The sequence below is a fragment of the Bubalus bubalis genome, chromosome 3 (assembly GCF_019923935.1).
Source record: "Bubalus bubalis isolate 160015118507 breed Murrah chromosome 3, NDDB_SH_1, whole genome shotgun sequence".
In the NCBI taxonomy this organism is placed as follows: Eukaryota; Metazoa; Chordata; class Mammalia; order Artiodactyla; family Bovidae; genus Bubalus; species Bubalus bubalis.
Genome location: NC_059159.1, coordinates 32,834,059 through 32,856,249, shown reverse-complemented (window position 1 = coordinate 32,856,249; position 22,191 = coordinate 32,834,059). Strand labels below are relative to the sequence as shown.

General features: G+C 48.6%; 1 protein-coding gene and 1 long non-coding RNA gene across 2 annotated transcripts in view; one reads left to right on the top strand and one right to left on the bottom strand.

Moving 5' to 3' along the window:
* The window catches only part of SHISA6 (shisa family member 6), a 260,291-nt gene that overhangs the window by 196,653 nt on the left and 41,447 nt on the right, over positions 1-22,191 (top strand). The window lies entirely within an intron of this gene.
* LOC123465566 lies at positions 3,731-7,008 on the bottom strand. Its single transcript, XR_006640798.1, has 2 exons — positions 6,826-7,008; positions 3,731-3,853 (listed from the first exon to the last, which is right to left on the bottom strand). It is a non-coding gene; the product is annotated as an uncharacterized LOC123465566 (long non-coding RNA).

The following is a 22,191-nucleotide window of genomic DNA, read 5'->3' as shown; positions in this document are numbered from 1 at the left end:
TCGCTGTCTTGGCCCAGGATCCCTGGAAGGAGGCAGAGCCTATGGAAATACCAGTGGCCTGAGCGCTGGTCCAAGCGTGTGAGGCCTTGGGCACTGGGTGAGATGCAGAGGGAGTCTTCAAACAATTATTAGAGTAATTGCACTAATGACCTAGGAGAGCGAGGGGGTTCAAGCTGGCCCCCTTCCGAAGGCAGGACCCAGAAGACAGAGGAGGGAGAGGAAGACGGGGAGGGGCCACTGCTGCGCCAGCACTTTTTGAAAAACACGCCTAAATGGCTCTGGATCTGTGTTTTTCATTCAGGCTGGATGTGCTGAGGCGTTTTTCATTCGGCTCCCTCCCACCCTACCTTCCCGGCAAATTCCTTCCCAGCGCTGTTGATTTCTGTCTTGCGACCATTATGGAAATCTGGCTTCATTTCTCCTCCTAATTTATGATCTTGTTAACATGCCCGCATGCCAGATGGTCCTGTTCTTCAGGTTGGGAGATAATGAGATAAACAAAAACTGCTGTAAGAAGCAAATAGGGGAAGTTTCTGCCTTGAATGGGCCGCTCTTTATTCCTACAAACGGGCTCCCCAGACCTCAGCCGCAGCGCTCTGGAGTCCTAAGCAGGTGAAGGGCGCGGTGGTCCTTGGGTGGCCCCTGAGAGGTGAGTTCTTTCTTCCAAGAGGCTCTTTGTGCTCTGGAATGCAGCCCCAGAAAGAGACATGGTATCACCCCACCTTCCTCTGATATAGTCCTGGAACCAACTTGTCCTTCCACATGACTGCTTACTGCTCTCACCACACTTAGCACATTGGACTCTTAATTGCTAATTTTTCTTTTTCCCTGCTACTCTGTGAGCTCCCAAGTCTTTTTCCTCTGAAACCAGAATGTCATGCATAAGGCTGCACATGGAGTTAGCAGATAATCAAAAAATAATTGAGACACCTCCACTAAGCTCAGCTACAGAGAAAAATAAAGAGTTGAATGAATCAATATGCCATATACAATATAAACCACCCAACCAACAGATCCAAAAGATGGGTTGCAAAGACCCCAGCCCTGGATGGGCACTGTGCCCCTTTATCTTTGAGGACCCTTTCCAGGTCAGTCAGAACACCACCCACAGTCAGACCATGAACAGACACACTGAGGAAGGGATTTTTCATAGTCTTCATTCACCCTAAAACTTGGCATGTGGACACCGGGAGGAATCTCAAGGGCCATCTGGTCTACCTCGCTTGCCTTCCTGACCCATCCTTGTACTAACACACAGGAAGATGAGTCTCCAACACCCACCACAGAAGGGGTGCAGAGAAATAGGCAGACTGTGGTTACCAAGTTCACACAAGGAAACTGAGTCACTAGTACAGTTGGTGGCTAGGGCCCAAGTGTCAGCCAACTACCACTTCAGGCCATATATCTGGTGCCATCTGCCTTCACAAGTAAAGTTTTATTAGACCATAGCCATGCTATTTGTAATCTATTATCTGCTGTGCTTTTAGGCCACAATGGCAAAGTTGAATAGTTGTGACACAGAACACATAGCCTACACTCCAGCCCTCACAGAAGAAGTTTACTGAGTCCCTGATCTCAGAAATACACAGGCAGCCCCATTCATGCACATGTCTAGGTTTGTATGAGCACAGATGGATCATGACCATACCTACCCTCAGGAGGCACCAAGGGCCACCGCAATGAATGAATGAACAAATGGATGAATGAATGGGCAAATGGATGAATGAACGAATGAGTGAACAATCAAATGAATGAAAGAAGGAAGGAAGGAAGGAAGCTCTCAGTTTTAGCAAAGTTCTCTCTTCTTCTTTTGGGCATTCAGAGGATATGACAATCACTGTGCTGAGTCCAGCCTGCAAGTTAGAGCGAAAAGTCGATTTCCTTTGTTGTTTTTTCACTGTTCGCAAAATAAAGTTTCTTACTAGCTTATCACTCTTAACCACAAACAGCGTTCCCAGGGAGTTGTGGGATTTGGCTAGGAGGAGGATGGGAACAAGGGAAGGACCAGCCACAGTCTTTGTCCTAATCCAGCCACATACCCAGGAAATATCATGAAAGCCAAGAGAACAGAAAAGAAAAGCAGCTCCCCCACTCAGTAATCCACCGCTGAGATTAGGCTCCAGCCAGAAGCCGGTGCTGATAGAGTTCCAAATAATAGGATTAGCTTCAGCCAGAGTGTCCTAATGCCCCTGACTCTTTCTAAGGCTGGAAACATTTCAATTTAGCAATTTGCTAATGCCAAGACCCTATTGTAAATATCCTGTCTGGCCTGCCTGACTCTTTTGAATTCCAGCTTGGAATGAAATTAGCTTGTACTGCCCCCTCCTGAGAACCTGGGGTCTAGTCTTAGGGATGTGACTCTTCTTGATAACAAGTCACCCGAGACAACTCACCTTCTGGCCAGCTGCCCTGAGGGCCCTAAAGTGCCTCTCAGCAAAGATTATCAGGATCCCAAACAAATGTTTGCCTAAATTGCTTTAAAAGGCAAAAACCTGTTCAAATCTCATTCAGACTAAAAAGGGCAAAAAAAGAAATCTATCATCAGGTCAGTTTTTGTTTTGGCTGAAAGCATCGGGACTAAGAACTTCCCTGACAGCTCAGATGGTAAAGAATTCACCTGCAATGCAGGAGACCCAGGTTCGATCCTTGGGTTGGGAAGATCCCCTGAAGAAGGGAATGGCTATTCACTCCAGTATTCTTCTTGCCTGGAGAATTCCATAGACTAAGAAGCCTGGTGGGCTACGGGCTATAGTCCATGGAGTTGCAAAAGAGTTGGACCCAACTAAGCGACATGACTGAGCGACCAACACTTTCACTTTTACCGGGACTAAAGAACCTGGAGCTTTGTGATGCTAGAAGAGAAGAGCTAACTTTCCTGACTTAGCTTTGTCCAAGGCCGGTCCTGTGAGCTCTCAGTGGGCAAATGGATAACTAAATCAGCACATAATAGCTCAACAGTGTTCAGAAACTGGCACAAAGGACTTTGTGGTGCTCACTATTTGTAGGCAGCAATTATTGGTAATACACTGGTCGGAATCAACACATTCACTAGTGAAAGGGATCCTTTATTTTGTTGAAAGAGCCTGGGATTCTGGAGTTCAGGCATGGCTGGATCCAGGTGTACAGATTGTATCATCAGTCATCTATCTCTTGTCTCTCTGTTCTGCATTGCTGCCTCCTTAGGCAGGTTCCTTTACATTCTTCCAGGTTACCAACCTCAGGAGAAAGAGAGTATATTCTTTCCAGCAATGTAGGCTGAGGCTCACTGGCCCTGACCAGCCTCACTTGGTTATTTGCCCATTCCTAACTCTGTCTTTGAAGCTGTCTTATTTTCTACTGTGGAGTGGGTCGGTCTCCTGCTTTAAATCTTGCTTGTGCAGGCTCTCCTCTTTGCTCACCCTCTTTGGCTAGCTTTCAAGTTCCTAAATCCTCATCCTAGAATAATCACACACCTCCTCCAACCCTAACCTACACATTCCTCCCTTGAATCCCCATATCAGCCCCTCTGTTTACCCCCAAATCAACTGCGATCTCTTAACCACCATGTTTTCCAAGACCCTGGTTTTTATGGCAATCTGTCTCTTGGCACCTGCTCCCACATTTTTCTCCTTCTCTCAGCCTGACTCTTGAGTCTCTTCCTCCTTTTAAACTATTTTCACAAATCTCCCAATCTAATCATACTGAGTTTCTGAAGTGCCCTTATCCATCATCACTTAAAATTAACTCTCCCTTGAGTATATATACTTAGTTTTATTTGCATATAATAATAACAGAGTGTAGTGCTTAAATATATTTTCTGGAGTTTTTATCTCGTGTTCTTCACATCCATCTGCAAAGTAGGCAGCGTCCTCATCTGTCAAATGAAAGAAAAAGCAACTCTGAGAGCTCCAGGATGCTCAAGGGTAAATGGTAGGAGGCAAGGGTGGCAGCTGGGGGTGGGATGGGTGGTGGTAGATCCAAGACACACACCAAGGCCACACGGATACCTAAATGAGAACCCAGTCTTACACAGTGGTTCTCAAGCTGGGACAGTTTTGCTCCCCAGGCACAGCTGGATGGGCAGGAGGAAGCCAGTTTACTGGCCTCATTGAGTCAAAACCAAGGATGCTGCTAAACCTCATACGATGCACAGAACAGTCCCTCCTCAAATCTTCCCACCCACACACACAACAAAGAATTATCTGGCCTCCAAATGGGAGTATTCCCCAGTCTGAGAAACCGTGGCTTAGGAATATCTGAAAATAAAAGTTTCCATCCACATCTCCTAAGGGCTTTCCCTTCTGTTCTCAGTCATACACAAAGCAAATCAGCCACTACCATTCTTTCTTCGTTATCAGAAGGAGGTTGGGAATATACAGGCCAGTACAAGAAGCCAAAGTGGGGGTGGGGGTAGGTTTTCCCAGGTGGCTCAGTGGTAAAGAATCCGCCTGCCAATGCAGGAGACTGGGGTTCGACCCCTGGGTCGGGAAGATCCCCTGGAGAAGGAAATGGCAACCCACTCCAGTATTCTTGCCTGAAAAATCCCACGGACAGAGGAGCCTGGCAGGCTACAGTCCACAGGGGTCTCAAAGAGTCGGACACAAATGAAGGACCCCCTCTGCCCACCATCCACCCTTGTTTTCACAGGACCATCGCGTGCCAAGGCTTTGGCCTGCGCTCCTAGTTACTGGGCAGAGAGCTGGAGTAACTGCTTTGCTCAGGGCTGTGGGGTGCCCAAGGGAACGGAGGCAGGAGGAGGGGGAGGGGACAACGGCAAGTGACGGTCACTGTGGAGCAGATGGTGAGCCCGGGGAGGATGAAGGGGAAGGGGAGAGTGGGAGGGATGCGTGGATGTGTGCACTTTGGCAGAAGGAGGCCCCGGGCATCCAGGGCCATGGAGGAGGGAGGGGCCTCCCTGCCACCTCTGAAGCTTCAGGGAGTGAGATTTTAATGTGAGCCTAATGAAGGCAGAAGCAGTTTCCATTATTCACACTCTGCTCCAGCAGCTTCTGAGCCCACACGCTCCACTACCCTCTGGAGAGGTGCAGCCACTGGTGGTGTCGGGTCCCGACTCGCTGCAGAAGGAAGGGCAGGGGGCCAGACTCCCAGCCGCCTGTGCTCAGACCTGGGCCAGAGGCCTTCCTTGACGTTTCCTGTCTCGTTTCCTCCAGAGTGGTGGTGTAGGAGGAGTGCCAGAGGAGGGTCTGTTGATGAATCCATGGGGGGCTAAGAGGCCCAGGGAAAAGTGTCCGTCCACAGGGGCATTTTCAGCTCAAGGGCCTCCTCCATCCACCTGCGGCTTTGTGAGCCTGTCTGGGCCTCCCAGCAGAAGGGGGACAAGCGAAGCTGTGGGCCTCAAACTTGGGTCTCACACCAGATCCCAGCCTGACTGTGGACAGAGGACGGAGACCCTCCAGGGATCTGGGATCCTCTGGTGGCCCTTCCACCTGGTTCCACTGTCTCCCTAGGAAACAGTCTCCCCAGGAAAAGTCTCCCCAGCACTGGAATTCTCTGGAAGTCTCAGCTAGTCACCGGATGACAGGTCAAGGCGAGGGCAGCCTCCTCCTGAGGGTGGACCCCAGCTCCGGGTCTCCCTGTGTTCCGGCGCTCCTGAGGTCCCCAAGCCCCGCTCCCCTCTGCTTCTTTATGGCCACACAGTCAGCTCTCTTCACAGGTTCCACGCCTCTCTGCTCCTCTCTCCCAGTCTCTTTCCTAACCTCCATACCAGAATTCCTACAGCAGTAGGAAGGGACCCTGGAGGGCAGCCTTCTGGCAAATGGGGACCTTTCCCAGATGCTCTAAACACTAATAGGTAAGTGTTCCAGGAGTATAAAGAATGTTCAAGAAGCTTTGAGTCAGGGTTACTATGAGCTCACGGGAGCTTCCTCACCCATAGAGCAGGGTCACCTCTGATCACTGTGGCCATTTCAGTGGTCAGCCAGATACAATTCTCACACACACACACACACCTTTTCACCCTCTTCCTCGCTCCCCCTCCCCCCACCTGCCCACCCCTCCAACCTCTGGTTCAAGAAAGGCCACAGGTGCTTCACCTCCCACCCTCGGCAAGGGGCCAGGCCCAGGGGTGCCGTCCGGATTGCCCCGAAGCCAGACAGCCATATTTGAATTCCAGATTCCCAGTCTCGCCAGCCTCAGAGCCCCTGGTTTCCCCCCGCCCAGCCCGAGACAGCTGCCAAGTCCAGGAGCCCCTCAGAGACCCTGCCTCAGGGCTCCTGTCAGATGGACAGCGATGAACAGGAAATAATGTTTCACTACACGCACACACACATACACACACACGCCATTTAAAAATGCTTTCTGTACTGAATTCTGTTCTCCCTTGTATTTCTTTGTCTACTTGTCCTTTTTTTATACTAATTTCTCATTTGAGTCAAAAATTATTTCACTGGAGAGGTGGTGATTAAATCTGATAATTAGGAGAAATATCAATTAAGTCAGGCTGGGCAAGCGGGCAGACCTTCCCCATGAAGATACTGGAGACTGGGGCACAGCCAGGGGCCCCCATCCCCCAACCAGGATCACATCCATGAGCTGAATGGATGCGGGGCTTTATCCCAGCAGAGCCAAGGGGGCCGTGGCAGGAGCAGAGGCTTTATCTCCCTGCACCCTCGAACAGCTGCCTTATTCCTCCCTCTTCCTATTTCGTCAGAATTCCACCCCAGAATTAAAGTGCCTGCCAGCCCAGACCCACCCCCCAATCCTGTCCTTGTCTCTGTCTTGCCTGTCCATTACTTACTGTGCTTGCCCAGACCCCCACCACCGTGTCACTGCCCAGACCTGGCCCTGCATTCCCTGAAACTGTTACCTCAAATTCTAGTTACTTACCAGCTAGAGCGCATATAGGGAAAAACACACCACCTCTGCATCCACACAGAACGGTCCAGTCAACAGGGGGCTTCAGAAGGTGGAGGTGAGAACAGTTTCTTCAAGTATGATCTATTGACTCCTTGCATCAGGAGTTCCCAGAGTGACTGCTTAAGATAATGGGGCGCTTAGCTGGGATGAGACTTCCCTGGTGGCTCAGACGGTAAAGAATCTGCCTGCAATGCAGGAGACCTGGGTTTGATCCCTGGGTCAGGGAGATCCCCTGGAGGAGGGCATGGCAACCCACTCCAGTATTCTTGCCTAGAGAATCTCATAGACAGTGGAGCCTGGCGGACGACAGTCCATGGGGTCACAAAGCCTCAGACACAACTGAGCGACTTTAGCTGGCTTCACTAGCTAGGATGAAGTGGCTAGAAAATTAAATTGGACCCACGGCGTGGAAGCTCTCAGATGCCAGGCTGGCTTTATATCGGGCCTGGTTGGAGGGTAGTATCTGACACTCAGTGTGTGGGTTTTCCCCCACTCTAAGCCATCCTCTGATACCAGCTGGGTGTCTACAATTCAACTCACTTCTGATGCTCCCTACCCAGAGACTGTGGATGATGTCAGATTCCCCAGGTTAATAAGGGCTGAGTCCTACAAGGCTGCCCCTCCCCTCTCCACCTCAGACCTACTCACAAGTCCAGGTTGTCACCCAGGCTTCTGGCTATAGGTGGGAGGTTCCTCTGACCTCTCCTTATGGTCCAATGAATTTGCTACAGCGGCTCACAGAACCCAGAGAAAAATATTTTACTTACTGGATTACTTACTTCTTTTTCTACCTTTCTACTTGTTTTATATTAGTTTATTATAAACGAATGGGGGCAACCCAAGTGGCTAGTCGTAAAGAATCTGCCTGCTGGTGCAGGAGACATGGGTTTGATCCCTGGGATGGGAAGATCCCCTGGAGTAGGAAATGGCAACTGATTCCAGTGTTCTTTCCTGGAAAGTTCCATGGACAGTGGAGCCTGGCAGGCTACAGTCCATGGGGTTGCAAGTCAGACATGACTGAGTGACTAAACACACACACACAAATTATACAGGCGTGTCATCAATGATATCAGGAGCAACCAGATGGAAGAGCTGCACAGGGCACGGTGTGTAGGGGCTCAGAGCTCCCACGTCCTCTGAGTGCATCACTCGCCCAGCACCTCCATGGGCTCACAGAACACTCAGAACCCAGCCTTTGGGGTTTTTCTGGAAGCTTCACTACATAGGCATGATTGAGTAAATAATTGACCATTGGCGATTGGTTCAACCTCCCGCCCCCTTTCCCCACCCTGGAGGTCTGGGAGCAGGACTCAAAGTTCCAACCATCTAATGACTACAACGGTTTCCCTGGTAACCAGCCCCCGGCTGTGGGTGGGTGGGGGGTCCAAAAACTCGCTTCATTAGCATAACAAAAGACACCCTGATTGCACTCCTCGCTTAGGAATTCCAAGGGTTTTAGGAGTTCTTTGCCAGAAACGAGGCAGAGATGAAATGTATATTTATTATAAATCACAACATCACAGAGGGATACAGACAAAGCTCAGCCGTGATAGGTTAACCCTGCAACAGGATCAGGCCAGATTCCTCAGGCTAAGCTGGTGGCTCTCTACCGCAACTGTGCATTAGAATCACCTGGGAAGCTTTTAAAAGGCTCAGTTCTCAGGCTCTGACGTCTAGACCAATTAAATCAAAATGTCTGGAGTCGGGAGTCGGTCATTAATACTGTTCAAAGCATCCGATATGCAGTCAAATCAAGGACCATGGGAGGATGCCTTACCTTCTGATGAGGGTGACCAGCCATTCTGAGTCTTCCCAGGAATGTGCGGTTCCTAGGAAGTGAGAAATTCAAGGCTAAAACCAGGAAAGTTTCAGGCAAGTGGGACAAGCAGCTGCCTCTGCCTGTGGCCACTTTGCAGGGCTCTACCTGTGGGAAACCCAAGCCCCAGGGTGATGCTGTCTGGTCCAAGGTCGAGCTGTTCTGGGTATTAATCACCCAGCACGAGCCTCAGGGTTCAGCACTTTGGAGCCCTGTGACCTTGGGGGGCTGACTTCTCCCCGGAGCACTTCACCACCTGGTCTCTATCCCTGCAGGTCATAGGTTGAGCTGCACTGGGCGAGCTGTTTTCCACACCTGGCTTTTGGTACCCACGGAGGGCTACTGCCTGCAAGGCCGTCTCCCATTCTTAGAGGACAGGATGAACTCACCCTTGGTCTTCTCTTCTAGGACCCAACAAGCCTCATTAATTCCTGTAATTGGTTCTGAGCCCCTTCCTTGTCTTTGCCATCGTGCAAATAGCATCTGTTTGCTTGCCTCTAATAGCAGCATTTGGGTCTATATCCTTTTCTATCCACTGGAAACAGGAGAGATTAGTATTTAAGTACCTGGCCTCTGAAATCAAACAGACTTGAGTCAGAGCCTTGGCTCATCATTTATGGGCTGTGTGATCATGGCGAGTTACTTAACCTTGTTGAGTTCAACTGTGAAAAGGGATTTGTGAAAATACCTACATCACAGAGCTTGTGAAGAATGAATGAGGTCAGGCAGGCGAAGTGCTACCACCGTGCTTGGCACACGGGGCAATGAATGAAACACAGATAAACAGGAAAACCACAACTCTTTCTGCCCCACCTCCCAGTCTCTTTGTGGACCCAGTATAATCTACAGCCAACCCAGTAGAACTTTCTGAGATCATGGAAATTCCCAATATGGTAGCCACAAGCCACACATAGCTACTGGATACTTCAAACATGACTGGTGTAACACAGAAAATTAAATTTTAAATTTCATTTGAATTAATTTAAATTTAAATTGCCATGTGTGCTCCATGGCTACCATATTGGATATATCCTATATATATGTGTGTCTATGTATATATAAACATATCTGGGCCAGTGGTGACCTATGGATAGATACATCTTTGCTCTGTAGGAGGGAAGGGCTGGTCTTTTGAGCAAACCAGGGAAAGTGTGGTATAAAATATGTCTTGGGCTGGGTATGGGGGGGTATCCCCTTAGGAGGGAACCTTGGGCAGGTCATTTCACCTTCGTGCCTCAGTTTCGTCACCTATAAAAGTTGGCTGGTTGACCACTGTTCCAGGACTCCTCCATCCAGGGCTGCTGAATGAGCACATGGGCGGTGCCCAGCGCTGCTGCAGACAAGCGGTTCCACGCACTGAGGCAGCAGTGTGAAGGGTGCCCCCTGGAGTTGTGCGACTTCACAGCTTGCTTCTATCCCTAAATATGCTGCGGCTTGACAAGGCTGCTTTTCCAGACCGTCTCTTTGGAGACCTCCTGCAAGGGGCTTTCAGGCCACTTCAGAATGCAATCTGGGCAGGAGGGAAAGAGTGCCTGCGTCAGGCGTTCAGTCAGATTCCCTTGGTTGATATTGCCTGGACCAATGACTCAACGCTCTGCCTTGGTCTCAGCCTCCAGAGACATGCTGCATGTGTTTGTAGCCACTATTTAACAGGGACTAATGTGAGGCATTGCTCGTGGACACGCAGCCTTAGTGCACAAATGAGCCCATGCTAAGGCGCTAAATAGCTGAGGGATGTCTTGCTAAGGCAGAGAGCTATTTGGAGCCTGTCATTGCCTAGAGAAGGAGACCTTGTAGGACCTGGTGGGGGGTGAAGCTGAAAGGCACGTATGTGTGTATTGCGGGGTGGGGGGGGGGGGGTACATGCAAAAGTGCTGTAGGGGGATGAAAGGTCCTAAAAGAAGGGACAGTGGTACTCCTCGCCCATTTCGTGGGCAGCCCTTTCTGCCAGGGCTCTCCTCTAACACCTTGGACAATGATGCTGCTCCCACCACCTCTTCCCAGGGTCCTCCATTTCCTCCCAGTTCAGGGAGGCAATGAATTCTAGGCCCTGTGGACCTCCTGCTCCAGGGTGGACTCTGGGGTTTGTGTCTCTGCCCTTCTTTTCAGAAGAGAAGCTTCCGCTGGCTGGATGTTAATTATGCATCCTTAGGAAGCCAGCCGTGTGTCGCTGCTGCTCAGGGTGCAGCCCCAGCTGTTTGCAGCCAAAGCCCCGGAGGCCCACAGGGCACGCTTGTGACAGCAGGATAGTGTCACTGCCACATCCACCCTCTCCCAACCCTCTTCCTGCTTTGTAACAGTAATGATAACAATGAAGTGAAACTAAAAGGGTTTATTGAGTGACTCTGCCAGGCTCAGTGCTGAGCACATCAGATCCGTCACTCCACCGCATTCTCCAGCCAGCCTAGTACAGACGAAAGGACTCAGGCTCAGAGAGGTGAAGTGACTCCTCCAAGGAGCGAAGAGAATTCAGATGGTCCCAAGGTGGGTGCTTCTTGAGCACTGGGCAATCGAGAAAACAGAGAGAGTGATGACAATGGCCACCTAGAGACATTCAGAGAACAGAGTCTCCTATTTCAGACCCTTCCAAGTCTCAGCGGTAACTCGCAGACAGGGGACAAGAACATAAGGGGTCTTGTTCCCTCTCCTGATGGTGGAAACGGAGAGGAAAAGAGAGAGGGAAAGGCAGAGATGATGGAGAAATTGCCGTGTTCCCCGGCCACTACTTTGCCAGGCAGTGGCCAGTTCCTTGATACACATCACTTTATTTTTCCCAGTTTCCACTTTGGTGTTTTGAAGTCCCTCTAGTTGAGCCTCAGAAACAAAGGAAGAGGCTGAAATGTTTGGACTCGAACCTTGCGGAACTTCAGTCCAATCGCTCTGACATATAAAGCTGTAGGAGGCTAAGACAACGCATCTTCTACGAGCCGGGCACCAGGTTGGTTGGGGGTTGGGGTCTATAAAGCAAATGTGATGTCACGTCTGCCTTTGAGGAGCAGGCACCAGTGGCTCCTAGTTCTGAGAAGTCTGCTCTGAATGCCTTGTGACGGCTTTCGGCACAGAGCGGGGTCTCAAGGTGTCTGGTTGCTGGCTTTGGATCTGGTCTCTGGGGGTGACAGTGGGGTGTGGGTAGGCGGGTGTCTGCGAATATCAATTACCTTCTTTCAATCATTTCCTGTATGTTTTATTTCTTCAGAAAAAGGTGCTATTATGCAGAGGGAACTCCGCTCAAGGTTATGTGGCAGCCTGGATGGGAGGGTATTTTAGAGGGGAATGCTGCTGCTACTGCTACGTCGCTTCAGTCGTGTCTGACTCTGTGCGACCCCATAGACGGCAGCCCACCAGGCTCCCCCGTCCCTGGGATTCTCCAGGCAAGAACACTGGAGTGGGTTGCCATTTCCTTCTCCAGTGCATGAAAGTGAAAAGTGAAAGGGAAGTCGCTCAGTCATGTCTGACTCTTCGAGACCCCATGGACTGCAGCCCACCAGGCTCCTCCATCCATGGGATTTTCCAGGCAAGAGTACTGGAGTGGGGTGCCATTGCCTTCTCCTTTAGAGGGGAATGGATACATGTATATTTATGGCTGAGTCCCTTTGCTGTTCAGCTGAAACTATCACACCATTGTTTATCTGTTATACCCCAGTACAAAATAAAAAGTTGATAAAGAAAAGATGCTATTAAAAGTCCCCTGAATTTCCCTCTATAAGAGCTGGCAGGAATCTAGAGGGCAACTAGCCAGGACCATTATATCACAAGTGAAGAAACTGAGACTCAGAGAGGTTGAGTGGCTTGTCCAGATCACCCAGCTAGTCAGCGGCATAGGTAGGGCCAGACCCCAAGGCTGACAGCTGGAGGTTTTGATGGCAGTTCTCATCCTGCAGGAGTGATGCCCTTTGCCTTGTATTCAGCTCTGGAAATTCAGTCACCAAATGTAACTCGAACAAAGCAGAAACAGGCTCCTGTGGGGCCATTTTCAACCTGTGGAGAATGGAGGCGGGGCTGGCCCTGAGGCTCTAGGCGGAGGAGGGCCTTCGATTGTCTCAATGTCACCAAACGACACCTCCAATGTCCCCACTGCCTTGCCCCGTGGCTCCTGCGACTGATGGTCCGTTTTCTTCCCCTCATTATCTCTGTGGTCACCACTGGCTTCTTTCCTCCCCTCAGAGCCTGGCCTCTGAGATGCTTCTGGTAAGCTCTTTGAGGTTCCCTGGACCTTTCACCCTCAGAGATGTAATAAGGCTCTCTATACCACCGTCATTGTCAACTGTAACACAAACGGCTGGAGTTTAATTGATGACGTTTATCAACCGACATCTACTCTCTGTATCTCTGTGTAGGAATGCATCCCAGATATAGCCAGCTCTCCGGCGGCTGGGATCTCTATTCTCCATGTATGTGTGTACTCTGTCGGTCTCTCTATGTACAAGTATGTTAATATGCACTCTCTCTGCAGCCTTCTGATGTCTCTGTGTGTATTTAACCTTGTACTGATGTTCATGATGTAATAAAAACAGAACCAAAAGAACGCAACGCCTTCTGGCGATTTCTAAACCTAAGGGAAATGTTCATTTATCTGGGATGGATGCTCGAGCTATTACCGAAAGGCAGTGGGGTGGATAAAACTTCCCATTGACCTTGGAAGGGTCCCTGAACCTCTCAGCCCTTTGTTGAAGGTCGGCAGGTGAGAAGGGGCTCAGGTATGAGGAGGAAGAGTGGCGGGCTGACCTCACAAGCCTTGCAGGTGAACTGTTCTGATCCAGAGCATTCTGTGTGAAACCTCAATTTCAGGAATGAGGCAGCTGCGAGCAGACTGAGTCTCCTGGTGTCCATGGAAGCTCCCTGGCCCTGGGTCTTGAGTAGAAGCTTTAAACGCTTCTGCAAAATCTGACCTTGAGAAATTGCCCTTCCAGATGTCATGAGGAGGCTGTCCCTCCCTCTTCCCTTGCCCTTTCCACCCTGGTCACAGAAGCCCAAAGAGAATTTGATCCATTTAGGAGACCTATTCCAAGGTTTTGATGTGGTCTGTTGTAAAGGACTGAAGCCAGCATCCCTGACCTTGGTCCACTGGGGTTGAGCCAGCCCTTCTGGACATCGCGATATGCACCCTGCCAAGCGAGGCTCCTTGGTCACAGCCCTCAGGTGGTACTCACAGGTGGGTGCCATGTATGAGATGATCACACAGCATCCTTCTCCACTGCTTCCTTGGCTGTGCAATCTCATGGCTTCCTTCTCATTCATCCAGTAAATATTTACTGAGTTCCCTACGATACACCAGGCACTCTTTTAGTTACTAGTGATACTAACATGAACAAGGCAAAAATGGTCTCTTCCTTCCAAAGTTTATCTTCCAGAAAGAAACCATCAATGACTAAGCATGTAAATAAGACAGATGTAAACTATGATAAGGGTCATAAGGCAATTGGATACAAAGGAGGGACAGTTGGTACATGCTTTAGATAGGAGATCAAAAAACACTGCACCGCCCAAGGAAGAAACACATGTTTTTAGAATGATGGGGAAGACCTAGCCTTGACAATTCCAGGCAGAGGTACACCACTGGACAGATGCTTTGAGGTGGGAATGGACTTGCTGTGCTTGAAGAATAAAAATGGGGCTCGTTGGGCTGGAGACATGGATGAGAGAGGAGAGCTGGGTTCAGAAAGGAAGACAGAGTCCCAGAGAGAGTCCGGGTGTCGTTCTGAGCGCAAGGAGACACCACAGGAGGGTGCTGACCCTCCCCCAAATGGGCTGCATTTATACTTGGAGCTGACAATTTGTTTGAAAAAGTGGATGTGAGGTGTGAAGGAAGGAGAAGTGTCAAGGTTGACCCTAAGATTTTGGTCTAGGCGACTAGATGAAAAATGGGGCTGATGAGTCAGTACATCCTCTCACCTCCCTGACTCAGATTTCAGACACCACGTGCCCAACCCATAGTCCCCTTACTGTTCTCTCCCCATCTGTCTCACACACATGAGTGGGAGGGAAGGCAGGAGGGATGGAGGGAGGGCGGGGAGAAACCTAAACCTTTCCCACAGGGCTTTCTCTCCCACTGTCTCTCTTGCAGTCTGTCTGGCTCCTTGCCTCTCAGGAGGGAATTTCCTTTCCAGGTGATTGTATTTATTAAGTTTCAACAAAGCACTCATTTGTCTGAGTATTACATTAAAAGAGTCTAAATCAATCATTCTCATTTATAGGAATAATGAGCTTTGGGGACAAGATTTTATACCTGAATGGGATAATAATGCCGTGTTAAAATCCTCCCAGGAAGGTTTGCTGGCATCAAGCATTGATTGAGTCTCCAAGGTGGGCTGGGCAGAGTGGATGCAGACACCACGCCTACACAACCCCAGTCTCAGACCCTCTGGCTCAAAGCAGGGTGTGAAAACCCAATTCTTTTTTTCTTTTCGATGGTTTATTTTTAAACAGCTGTTTTTTAGTTCATTTTTATTGGAGTAGAGTTGATTTACAATGTGGTGTTAGCTTCTGCTGTACAGCAAAGTGAATCAGATGTGTGTGTATATATATACACACACATATCTCCACTCTTCTTTAGAAAACCCAATTCTTTAGCTGGAGGTTTATACAGACCGTGGGCGTAGGCAGAAGAAGTTGCTCAGATATTGTGAGGAGAGCCTGCTCCTCAGACTTCACCCCAAGCTTGTTAGCAATCCTGGGATGGGGAGGCCAGACTGAGGGTGAAGCCCTCAAAAAGCACACATTCATGGTCAACCACAGCATTGCACATGGTCCATACCTGCGCGATGGACTTTACCATCTACAAAGCATTTCGACCTCCCCTGACTTCTCAAAGCAGTGACCATGCAGACAGGACATGGAACCTCAGAGTCATGTCCCAGGTTCCCTTGTTTCCTGGGGGTGGAGTCAGAACCAGCATCCTACCAGAACCAGAGAGCTGGTTGTGCTTGTGTGCTCAGTCGTGTCCGACTCTGCAACCCCAGGGACTATAGCCCACCAGGCTCCTCTGTCCATGGGATTCCCCAGGCAAGAATACTGGAGTGGGTTGCCATTTCCTTCTCCAGGGGATCTTTCCAACCCAGGGATCGAACCCACATCTCCTGCACTGGCAGGTGGGTTCTTTACCACTGAGCCACCTGGAGAGCTGTTTACTGGGTAGCAAAGAGTCCTCACTCACATCCTCTGCAGCTCTGCTTGGCTTGGCAACTCCCTTCCCTTAAGGTCATCCAGACTCTGAGAGAGACCAGGGCAAGCACATCGACACCCCAGATGGAATGGGGTGAGTCCGACAGGGGGTGTCCCACCCTGGGGTAGAAGAGAGAAAGCTGAGGTGTCAGGGGAAGGATGGCAGGATGAGGGGACGACACACAGCTCTACGTGGGAGGGATGTTCTGTGCCAACTGTCCTGGGAGGAGGAAAGCGTGGCATTCCACTGACCGCTTATGCCTTGGGGAGAGGAGCTTTGAGAGCAGAGGTCCATGAAGGAAGAAGCAGACTTGAGGTGGGAGGTGGGGGGAGGGTAGTACCCCGTCTGTCTGAAGCTGTGTACAGATTGGAACGCTCCAGGGATACTGGTAACTTGGCATCTTCCCAGCCTGAGGGAGCCCTGTCCCTCTTCATGTCGCTCGCTGCCCCCTTCCTAGAGCTCATGCCTCTGACTCTTCCTTGGTATCACAGGTTTAGATATCACCATCTCCAGGAAGCCTTCCCTGATGCATTCCCCTGGTTCCCCTACTAGGACACTACAGAGCGATCTGTTCACAGCGCCATGGAGTGCCTGAGTGCTCAGTGAGGCCTGAGTGGGGAAGAAAGGAATCAGATTCTATCCTTGCTTCAGTCAAAGGCCTTCTGGGTTGGACAAGAATTTTCCCAGGCCTCAAAATGCAGAAACAGCCACACAGTTGACCTTGCCTAGTGATGGGGTTGGCCCACAGTGAGGAAAGTTCCTCATATCCCTGTGACTGTCTTGGCATTGCTTAAGCCACAGATCCCAGGCTCCATCCACGAGGTGAGTTAAATCTTTGTTCACCTGGCTCGCATGCAGAGATTCAGAACGTGTCCTATCGCGGGACCGTTTGCTGTGGAGGACACAGCAAAAAATAGTGTAGACGTTTAGGAGAGGTGGCTTTACATCCGAGTCTCACCACTTGCCTGTCTTGGACTGGGGTAAATAACTCACGTCTGTCTCCAAATCAAGTGTGAAAAAGCATTGTATGTTAGCATTCACCCTGCTCAGCGCGTGGACCATGAACCGTCTCACCAGATGATAAGGCGCCATCATTCTCGCTACTGATGGAGAGTCAGTGTGGTTGGTACCTGAGGGTCTTTTGAATATTCCACCTGGGTTCGCACCGCAGTTGTGTTGTCTTCTAGACGTGTCGTCTCCTGCTCTGTGCCTCCGTGTTCTCACCGGTTAAATGGAGGTAGGAACAGCAACCCCCACCATGGAGTTGGGACCATAAAATGAGAGGGTGTATGTATGAACAGGTCTTAGGAGCTTGCCCGGTTTTCAGCAAGAACTCAGTAACGGTGCAGCTCGTACTGCCGTGCCTGTTACTGTCACCTGTTAATGTTACCTAAACATTCAAAGTGAAAGAAAGTGAAAGTCGCCCAGTCGTGTCCGACTCTTTGTGACCCCGTGGACTGTAGCCTGTCAGGCTCCTCTGTCCATGGGATTCTCCAGGCAAGAATACTGGAGTGGGTCAGTTCAGTTCAGTCGCTCAGTCGTGTCCAACTCTTTGCGACCCCATGAATCGCAGCACGCCAGGCCTCCCTGTCCATCACCAACTCCCAGAGTTCACCCAGACTCATGTCCATCGAGTCAGTGATGCCATCCAGCCATCTCATCCTCTGTTGTCCCCTTCTCCTCCTGCCCCCAATCCCTCCCAGCATCAGAGTCTTTTCCAATGAGTCAACTCTTCACATGAGGTGGCCAAAGTACTGGAGTTTCAGCTTTAGCATCATTCCTTCCAAAGAAATCCCAGGGCTGATCTCCTTCAGAATGGACTGGTTGGATCTCCTTGCAGTCCAAGGGACTCTCAAGAGTCTTCTCCAACACCACAGTTCAAAGGCATCAATTCCTCAGCGCTCAGCCTTCTTCACAGTCCAACTCTCACATCCATACATGACCACAGGAAAAACCATAGCCTTGACTAGATGAACCTTTGTTGGCAAAGTAATGTCTCTGCTTTTGAATATGCTATCTAGGTTGGTCATATCTTTCCTTCCAAGGAGTAAGCGTCTTTTAATTTCATGGCTGCAGTCACCATCTGCAGTGATTTTGGAGCCCCAAAAAATAAAGTCTGACACTGTTTCCACTGTTTCCCCATCTATTTCCCATGAAGTGATGGGGCCAGATGCCATGATCTTCATTTTCTGAATGTTGAGCTTTAAGCTGACTTTTTCACTCTCCACTTTCACTTTCATCAAGAGGCTTTTTAGTTCCTCTTCACTTTCTGCCATAAGGGTGGTGTCATCTGCATATCTGAGGCTATTGATATTTCTCCCAGCAATCTTGATTCCAGTTTGTGTTTCTTCCAGTCCAGCGTTTCTCATGATGTACTCTGCATATAAGTTAAATAAGCAGGGTGACAATATACAGCCTTGACGTACCCCTTTGCCTATTTGGAACCAGTCTGTTGTTCCATGTAGCCAGTCCCTTTTCCAGGGAATCTTCTTGACCCAGGGATCGAACCTGGGTCTCCTGCATTGCAGACAGATTCTTTACTGTCTGAGCCACCAGCGAAGCCCAAAGCTATGTACAAGTAGGTTACAAAAAAGCAAAACTATGTTCCGACACTTCCGTCTTGTGCAGGATCCCATCCCAGGGCCCCGCCCACCCCCCCACCCCCCCACCCCGGGCAGAGCCCTGTGAAGGAGGTACCAGCGAAGGAAGAGACTTCTGCTTAGAGACGATCCTAATCCAGAGGGTGGGTCAGACACAAACACAACTGACTCACAGCTGGTAACAGCCCGTCCAGTCCCGAAGGGACAGACCGACCAGAGGCACAGAGGATGGAGACTTTGGAATTTGGTACAAAGAGCCCTGAGTTAGGAATCAAGACACAGGAATCCTAGTCCCCCTTCTCCTGCTCACTGAGCAAATTCTAATACATCACCACTCTGACCCTCGGTTTCTTCCTCCGTAATAGAGTTTGATCCCCTGAGGTGACTCTCATTCAATTTGGACACTTGGTGATTTCAAAGTAGAATTTAACATTACACGCTGTTTTTAAAGAAAGCTCTATTTGGAAATCACCTCCTTGAAGGAGGTTTTGATGATCTACATGATAAAGCACCACCGCCTTATTTGTGCTCTTCACACAGAATACATCCTCTCCCACCTTTGAGCCCTGAGGAATAAACCCTTCAGGTGAATCTGTTTGCCTTCCTTTCACACAAATAAAAATGGTCTCACCTTCTGGGTTCTTTTTGCCCTTGCTACCAAGACACTCACAGATAAATAAATGCAGCACCCAATTACCTAGCTCACCTCGCACACCCACTAACTGCTCACGCTTCTACTTTTTGTAGTGAATTCTTTGTTAACCTTACATGTCTAACTTTGTAACTGTTTGTTTATACCTTATAAGTTGAATCAAGTCCATATGGAAACTGACAAAATTTATTTCACTTTCATTTTTTATTCTAAGTAATTTTCAGTATTCCAACAATATATGTAGATTTTGGACAAATGAGAGAATATGAATTAGTTGGAAAAGCAAATAAAAATGCCAACAATCTTACCAAAGATAACCTTTTATTATCTAGCCTTCCAGATTACTTTCCATCCAAATAATTCATATAACTAAAACAGAGAATTGTATTCTATGCTCTTTTCAATCTGCATTTTTTTCACTTAACCTGTATAAAATTTTTTAATTATCTACATTATGTATTGTAAAGGCTGGATGGTAAAGTTCCATTGCTTGGAGTTCTGTATTTTGTTTGACAAATCTGCTATTACTAGACACTGAAGTTGTTTCCAATTTTTTGCTGTTCTCAACATTTTACAGAGAACATGGTCAATTATTTTCTTGGGATCTATTCCTATTAATGAAATGGCTGGACAAAATGGTCTATATACTTTTGAGATTTTTGATGCATATCACTGGATTTATTTCGAGAAATGTAGTAATTATATCAGAGTGCCTTTTTCCTTTCCCTTTTCAAAGAAACATGCATTATTTTATATTATGTATTTTTCTTAGTTTTTTAAACCTAAGAGGAGGAAAATGGCATCTATTATATAGGCATTTCTTTGATCACTGAGGCTGCATATTTTACTATATGTTCATTAATGACTTTTATTTCGTTCGTTAGACAAATATTTATGAATCACCTTCTAAGTGCAAAGCATTCTTCTAGTATTTCTCCTATGAATTTCTTGTTAATATAGATATAAGTTCTTTTAAGAACTTTTATTATGTTTTTTATTTTATACTGCTGCTGCTGCTGCTAAGTCGCTTCAGTCGTGTCTGACTGTGTGACCCCATAGACGTCAGCCCACCAGGCTCCCCCGTCCCTGGGATTCTCCAGGCAAGAACACTGGAGTGGGTTGCCATTTCCTTCTCCAGTGCGTGAAAGTGAAAAGTGAAAGTGAAGTCGCTCAGTTGTGTCCAGCTCTTAGTGACCCCATGGACTGCAGCCCACTAGGCTCCTTCGTCCATGGGATTTTTCAGGCAAGAGTACTGGAGTGAGGTGCCACTGCCTTCTCCTATTTTATACTGGATATGGCCAATTAAGGGAAGATATTGTGACCATCTTCCCTTCCTGATGCAGAGACTTCGGCTCTGGCTGTGTGCTCTGAAACGTTCCTTGGCCAGAGCTCTGTTTAGTCTTTAGGAGCTACCATCCCTTCCATCTTCATCTGAAACAAAGTTCCAACTGAGAGGTCAGGGCAGCGCCAGGGATCCTTTCCAATTACAGATTTGTAAATGCTGTGACCTCATCCCAGGTCTTCAGCTGGAAGCTGCTCCCAAGTCTCCATCCTCCCCTCCAGGGCTGCATGTGGAAAATCGGGGGCCTTCCTCCAGAGTCGCAGCACCGCAGAAGTACAAGTGCTGCCCCTACTGCAGGGATCCACGATGGGAAACTCGGGAGGCATCTGCCCGGCCAGCCCGGGTGTTGGCAGCAGATGTCAAAACAACTCCTCATGATGAAACCTCAGGGTCTAATTCCACACGTTCAGACTTTTCATTTAAGATCTTACATTGCAATCCTGGTTCTGCTACTCACATCCTCAGAGTATGTGATAAACCAGAAGGTTTATATCAAAGTATTTCTTCAAACCTTGTGCGGTATCCGCCAACAACTGGCTTCATCTCTGTTTCATGTCATAGGAAGAGCAGGGCTGGAACTAGGTCTTCTTGATTATGCACACAGAAGTGGTATGGTGCCATGGTCAAGGGGACAGGTTCTTGGTCTACGTTTCCTGGTCTCAGGTCCCACTGTGTATCACACATTAATTATGTGAATATTGGCAGCTGCCTGATTTTATTTGTGTGCATCATTGCTTCTTTGTAAAATGGAGATGTCGGTATTGTGAGGCTGAACAAATGAAGAGAACTAAGATGCTCAGAGCTGTGCCTGGCACGTGGGGACAGTGGCTTTTCCCATTATTGCTAGAAATCATCGATGAGAAATTGATGGACTCAAGTGTGTGAGCTTAAAAAGAAAAAAGGCTGAGAAGCAGTTTAACTTATTAAGCTAGAAACACACACACACACATGCACAAATCCACATGTGTAACCTGCACAAATTCATCTCATTTGAAATTTATGATTACACATCTCAAATGAGGGTCTGACTCTCTCAGCAATCCTATTATTTTTCTTCGTAAACTGTTCTCAACCCGGGTGGTACATGAGCGAGTATAACTCACTTAAAGTTATACTAACTTTAAACTCTAAAATTACGTTAAAATTACGTTGTTTTTAACTAAACTATAGTTAAAACTATGGCTACCCCAGACCCACCCAAGACCAATTAAATTGTGATCAGATAGGGAACAGGGAGCAGGCGTGAAAATATTTGGAAAGTCCTGCAGGTGATTCTAAGGTACAACTGAGGTGGAAAGACATTCCTTAAAGGTGATCATTTCAGATCTCTCTCTCCTCTAATCCTTCCACCTTCTCTTCTCCTTTCAACTACCAGCTGATATGCTTGCTTCTTCCTCCATGGAGAAAACTGAAGCCATTTGCAGGAGCTGTCCTTATACTGCCATTGCCGAAACCACTGAAGCCCCTGCTTGTGAAGCCAAGTCTTCCTCCTTCTCGACAGATGAAAGGGGTCCAACTGCCCACGTGCCATTAGAGTCTGAGCTCTTCCCCTCCCCCTTCATCAGTTGCCCTCCCCTCTCTGCTCAGCATTTGCCTCTTCCTCTCTACAGAATCACTGCCAAAGGCACACAGCATCCCCTGGTTTCCCTCAGCTTAGGGAAGAACGACATCACAATAAAAAGCAAGCCTTCTCCTTGACTTTGTACCCCCTCCAGCTCTCACCCTCTCATCCCTCCATCAAAGAGCCAGAGCGTGGTTCAGGTT